Consider the following 7,292-nt stretch of genomic DNA (forward strand, 5'->3'; position numbering starts at 1 on the left):
TTGAAGCCCAGTTCAATGCAGAAAGGAAGAAGGTACTAGAGCTCACCAACCAGCTTAATGAGGAACGAAGACTCAATACATATCTTCGCCCAAAAAGAAGTCGTCCCTGGGAGACTTGAGCTTTTATTGTATTTTACTTTTTCCTTGTTGTAATGAGCCTTGATTAAAGAAATTATTAATGAAAGTTTCCCTCTTTTGGGTGGTTTACGCAAAGTTAAATTCCAGGAGTCCTTGAAAACATTTCATACATTGCATAGCATAATATTGCATAACAGGTACTCTAAAGGGATCAATGTTCTCACGGTTTTCCTTCCAAGCAGAAAAATGGACATCGAACAAACTGTCAAAGATCTCCAGGCTCAGAATGCTCAACTCCAGGAGATGATCTTGAACTTATCCAAGGGGCAGGAGGAACTGAAGGCTCTCTTGCTCGAGAAGGAAAAAGACAAGAAATCTGTGAGGCACACTAACCCGGGAAGAAGGCAGTTTACGAAGATCAATATGACTTTAGCACAGGCACTGCATGGTATACTAAAAGCAAATTTGATTACCCTCAGAGATCCTCCTACGAAACCCAACACTACTTCTCCTAGTTATAATCCCGATGCCAGGTGTGCCTATCACTCCGATAGCCCCGGGCATGATACAAACGATTGTTGGTCGTTGAAGAACAAAATTCAGGACATGATCGACGCCGGAGAATTTGAATTAGATCCGCCTGAGACTCCTAATGTCATCATTGCCCCTCTGCCTAATCAAGACGGGACTGTCGATGCTGTGGAAGATACTGATAACGATTATGACTTGGATAGCTGGATTTCCCCAACAATTGGTGACGGACCCAATAATTGGAAGGCTGAAGACGCTATCCCGATTACCTTTAGTCAGGAGTAATTGTTATTGCTATTTTAGTGTTTCAAAGCATTGTGTCTAGGCCCGGGGCATAATAGCTAATTTTTCAAGGGTTTTGTCATTTTCATAAGCATATTTACATTCAATAAATCAATGGACTTTTTGCATTCAAATATTGCGCTCTTTATCTTTCCTGTCATTTTTTCAAAACAAGCTATGTTTTCTTGCACACACGCACGTAACAATTTTTCGATCCATATCCACTCTGGATCCTGTTGATAATAGTTCTACTACTGTTCATTATGACTTTGAAAATCCGATCTACCAAGCCGAGGATGGAAGTGAGGAAGACTATGAAGTCCCTGGAGAACTTGCCAGACTGGTACTACAAGAAGAAAAGACCATACAGACGCATGAGGAATCAATTGAAATTGTAAATCTGGGTACTGAAATGGACAAGAAAGAAGTCAGAGGTTTCTTGGGATACTTGAATTACATTGCCCGATTCATTCCACACTTGACTGCTACCTGCAAACCCATCTTCAAATTACTAAAAAAGAAAAATCAAGAGATGGTATGGAATGATGAATGACAAAATCAAGAAATATCTCCAAGAACCTCCAATTCTGATGCTGCCAGTTGAAGGAAGACCTCTAATCATGTATTTGACCGTGTTAGAAAATTCAATAGGGTGTGCTGGGGCAACATGACGAGTCTGGTCGAAAAGAGCATGCCATACACTGCCTTAGCAAAAGGTACCGACTGTGAAACAAGATACTCACAGCTCGAGAAAGCTTACTGTGCTTTGGCTTAGGCTGCTCGCCGACTAAGACAGTATATGTTGAATCATACCACTTTATTGATTTCTAAGATGGATTCTATCAAATATCTATTTGAGAAACCTGCTGTCTCCTGAGAGAGTTATCACTGATAATGGTACTAAACTGAACTCTACACGCAGTTCAAAATAAAGCACCATGACTCTTCTCCGTACCGGCCAAAGACGAACGGCGCCGTGGAGACTGCTAATAAGAATATCAAGAAGGTCATACAAAAAATGACATAACGTACAAAGACTGGCATGAGATGTTACCTTTTGCTCTTCATGGTTACCGCACTTCGACAGGGGCAACCCCTTTCTCTTTAGTCTATGGAATGGAAGCCGTCTTACCGGTGGAAGTTCAGATTCCCTCCCCAAGAGTCATGAAAGAGGCGGACTTAGATAAGGATGAATGGATTCAGACTCGACTCGATCAGATAAATTTGATTGATGAGAAGAGACTTGCGGCTGTTTGTCATGGGCAGATATATCAGAAGCACATGACCCATGCATTTAACAAAAAGGTCAAGAGACAGGTGTACCAAATTGGCGACTTGGTGATCAAGCGTATCATTCTACCACAAGGTGATCCCAAAGGCAAATGGACTCCCACATACGAAGGGCCATTTGTGGTTAAGAAAGTACTCTCTGGTGGAGCCATGATACTTGCTACAATGGATGGCGAAGACTTCCCGCATCCTGTGAACGCGGACATAGTTAAAAAATACTACGCGTAAAAGAGACCCGCTAGATCGACGTACCTAGGCAAAAGTAAGGGCATCCCGGCGAACCAAAAGGGTTCGGGCAAAAATTAGGGATAAACATATAAAGACGTACACCCGGCAAGTCGAAAACCTGAAAAGGCGGCTTGGGCAAAAAAGGGTATCCTGGTGGACTGAAAATCTGAAAAGGCGATCCAGGCAAAAATTAGGGATAAAAGCGTATGACTATGTCTCGTTCTCAGCCAGCTTCACCCAAGTTCCAAGGACTGAACAAGCCAATCACCTCTATCCGACAGCAAGGGATGAGATACTTGAAGACATAATGACAGTAGTGGGATTAGAATCGATAGGACTTTTTCTGCATAGCTTTCTCTTTGTTTGCCTGACAATTTCCTCTTTCTAGGATTTCTGTCTCCCTGTACACGAATTGCCTGTTTATAGGCCCTCTTTCGAAATCAATACAATTTTATTTCCAAAAAGATGCTTTTGTTTTTACTTTTCTGTTTTGTTTGCGTAAACGTCCATTGATTTAATTTGAATTGATTTATGCATTTGAATATGATCAATGTTTACCAAAAGTGCATGCCTAAAATAGAAATAGCGATTACTACAAGACTTCAGGATCGAGGAGAAGGTCTAATCACGCTTCCCAACGAATCCGTTGCTAATTCTATTCCCCGGCAATGCCAGTTATCCCCCAGAAGAGGTCGGCACCACCAGACAGACAGGTCATCTCTTCTATCCCCCGGCCAGGCTCTATTGGATATTTCCACCATCAGACAGAAATCAAGTATCCTCAGCTAAAGAAGGATCATCAATATAAATATCTCCGACCAGCAGACTGAGATTTTATTTCCCCAGTAGAGACCCCTGGAAGAACGTTTCAGACGCATAGTGCACTCACTACATCATTTCACATCACATACCTACATACAATTTTCATTCCGCATCATATACATTACATCATTTCATAACATATACATGCATACAAAGCTCGCATTTATTCCAGACGCATAATTCACTCATTACATCATTTCACAGCACACGCATGCATACAACATTTGCATCTCATGCATCATGACATGGCATGAAGCTAACTTTATTTTTCAGGTTAATTATCCTCTTGATACAATCAACACAAAGGTCCATTCAGACGGACATCTTCATCGATTACGTTCAGATTCAAATACATCTTTCAGATATACTCCATGTCAACATTCATTCTGACATCCTCCCAACGATGGCATCTATAAGCCCATCCCGGACATTTATCGCAAATACAGCATACACAAATACTATCAGATTCAGCCTAACGTACAGTTCATTCTGATTCAGCCCAACATATGACTCCTTCAACTCAGATACGATCTAGCGTACGATCCATTCTGACCTTCAACAACTCAGATACGATCTAGCGTACGATCCATTCTGACCTTCAACAACTCAGATACGATCTAGTGTACGATCCATTCTGACCTTCAACAACTCAGATACGATCTAGTGTACGATCCATTCTGACCTTCAACAACTCAGATACGATCTAGCGTACGATCCATTCTGACCTTCAACAACTCAAGTACGGTCTAATGTACGACCCAGTTAGACCCTCATCTCCTCAGATGCTACCTAGTGACAGGTACATTTCTGAATTGTAGTCTAGCGTACGACTACTCCCCTTCATAAGCAGATTCAGCCTAATGGACGGCTCATTCTGCTACTCAGATGCTACCTAGTGACAGGTACATTTTTGAATTGTAGTCTAGCGTACGACTACTCCCTTTCATAAGCAGATTCAGCCTAATGGACGGCTCATTCTGCTGCTCAGATGCTACCTAGTGACAGGTACATTTCTGAATTGTAGTCTAGCGTACGACTACTCCCCTTCATAAGCAGATTCAGTCTAATGGACGGCTCATTCTGCTACTCAGATGCTACCTAGTGTACGGTACATTTCTGAAGTGTGGTCTAGCGTACGACTACCCCTTTCATCGTCAGATTCAGCCTAATGGACGGCTCATTCTGCTCAGATACGGTTTAATGTACGACCCAGTTAGACCTTCATCTCTTCAGATGCTACATAGTGACAGGTACATTTCTGAATTGTAGTCTAGCGTACGACTACCCCCCCTTTCATCATCAGACACAGCCTAACGGATGGCTCATCCTGCAACTCCAATACAGTCTAGCATAAGACCCATTTGGATCTTCAACTCAGAGACGATCTAGCGTACGATCCGTTCTGATTTTTCATCCTCAGCAAAGTCATCCGCCTAATGAACGACTCACTCTGGTAGTCGGATATGATCTAGCGTATGATCCATTCTGATCCCTTATCCCCAGCAGTATATAACACACTCTGACTCCCCAGCGAAGTCGACAGCATAATGGATGACTCACTATACGGTCTAGCGTATGACCCGGTATGACACCCATGTCTCCAGATATCGTCTAACGTACGACACAATCTGGAGCCCTCATCATCAAACTGCCTGGATGGCATCTTTAAGCCCATCTCCATCAAGACTAATTGACAAGCGCAAATTTTTGGGGCATTCTAGTGTTCAATAATCTTTCACCTCCAGACCACGAACGGCATACTTGCCATCCTAACTCTCTCGGTTCAAGAATATTGAACAGGGGCAGCTGTCATACCCCAAAATTTGCCCGCTGATATTACAAGACATTTTCAGGACACTCCGACTTATTCTGCAAGGCACTGACATTAAAGGAACAAAAGCCCAGCTCACGAGTAGCCCAATCCAGAAAATGGCCCAAACTGGCCTGCTCGCTAGGCGAGCAAATCCTTCGCCTAGCGAACACTTCATTATGCCACTCGCCCCAGCGAAGCACCAGATCCAGTAAAAGCCCAAAATAGCTTGCTCGCTAGGCGAGCAATTCCTTCGCCTAGCGAAGCTTGCGAATATCAGAATTTCTGGGCTTCATTCTGAGCCCATTAGGTCACAACAAGAGCACTATAAATAGCCAAGCCTTCAGTCACGAAAAGGGGAAGAAAAACGGGGAAGAAGAAAGAGGAAGACAGAGAAAGACGGACGGAAACCCTGGCACAAAAACCCTGGAGAGAAACCCTGAAGGCCGCTCCTCCGCTCCGAAGCTACCGCCGCCCAACTCCATCCGATACCAAAAGCGATCAGTCTCTTCAACATAGCAGCTTAGTTGCAAGCAGGTTTGCGCATCACTATTGTTTTATGCTTTTAATCGGTAATCTCTATATACATAAAGCATCATGATTGAAGTTTCGAATATGTAATTTGATTCCACATGCGAATTTAAATATGCTTGAATATCATGAATGTTTGTCTATGCTATGCCTGTAATCAAATGCCATAAAAGTTCAGGTTTTCGGAAGTCATGCTGCTGTCAAACTCCAAACCCGTGGCCGCTCGCTAGCACATCGCTAAGCGAGCCTGTAGCGAGCATTCGCTGAGCCTTCGCTAGGCGAAGCAGAGGCGAACGGGACAGTGGCTGCTTTGTCTCTTTGCTGTTCTATCTTATGTTTACCTAATCATGATTTATTATAGTTCTGCATCATTTGGCCTGAATTCATGACTGTTATGTTTATTTTATGGTGCAATTGTCAAATCATACTTTATCTCAATGCTCTAACCCGTGTGTTGAATGGTGTAAAGGCTAACATACTTCCGAAGAAACAGCCGGCTAGGCATGCCGCTTTAGGTGTGGGATACCCTTACGGAGATGGCTTTTGAATGACTTAATTTTAATATGGAGATTCATCTTGAACTACCAAGCTTGATTTTTAATGTATTGATTCCATCGATTTAATGTGGACCTAATTACCTAACTGATTACGGCTATTTAATTAATTGTAAAACTTTGCCTTTAAATAAGTGATCTCGGACCTCTCTTTGTTACCCTACGATTACGGTATTACGGTCATGTCCCGCGAATATGGGGATACCCTTAGCAAAGACCCTTCGGTTAAATCATCATAGTCCCTCGAACGTTGCCTTAGTCCCTCGATGACCCTTCGGTGTAGCCTACGGTTAAATGATGATAGTCCCTTCAAATGCTAAGGTATCCTCACAACTGTTGCCTTCAATGACCAATCGATGACCCTTCGATGACCCTTTTACATCCAAAGGATAAAACTACTTACTTCTCAATAGTAAGGACAGTTTTACCCTCATAAGGATAGGAAATGCCCGGAAAGACCTCGGATAGGTATAACTCTTAATTGCTTATTCACAATTTAAAACTACTTTTCACACCTTACACCTTTCAAAACCTCCATTAGAAAGTCACCACTTGGCATACATTCACACTAGAATCATTGCCGAGTTATATTTTTCTAAACGACTTTCAAAACTAAACGAGATAACCACTTTGTATACATTCATACGAGAATCATTACAAAGTTAAACTCTCCTTTTCAAAACATTTTCCACACATTTCCCAAACACTTTTTCAAACAAGAAAAAACATAAATGATTGAGCAATTAAGAGCCCATGGATAACCATGGATACAAAGGGTGCTAACACCTTCCCTTTGTATAATGTACCTCCCGAACCTACGAATCTAAATTAAGGTCTTTCCTGTTCTTTTCCACCTTTCCTTATTGAATAAAAGAAAAGTCGGTGGCGACTCTTGGTAACCGCGACATTGCGATTAAAAACACATTAAAGTCAGTTCACCGTATGACAGTATGTACACTGTAACACCCCAAATAAAGAAAAAAGAATTATTTAATTAAGTTGATAATATAATTATTAATTTAATTAAATTAATTGGATTATTGGATTATTATTATTATTATTATTATTTTGGAATAATAATAATTGGAATATATATATAAGTGGGAATAAAGAAAAGGGTTTCATTCTTAACAAAGAAATTTCACGTGAAACTCAGAGAAGCTGCA

Source organism: Lathyrus oleraceus, chromosome 2 (genome assembly GCF_024323335.1).
Source record: "Lathyrus oleraceus cultivar Zhongwan6 chromosome 2, CAAS_Psat_ZW6_1.0, whole genome shotgun sequence".
Taxonomy (NCBI): Eukaryota; Viridiplantae; Streptophyta; class Magnoliopsida; order Fabales; family Fabaceae; genus Lathyrus; species Lathyrus oleraceus.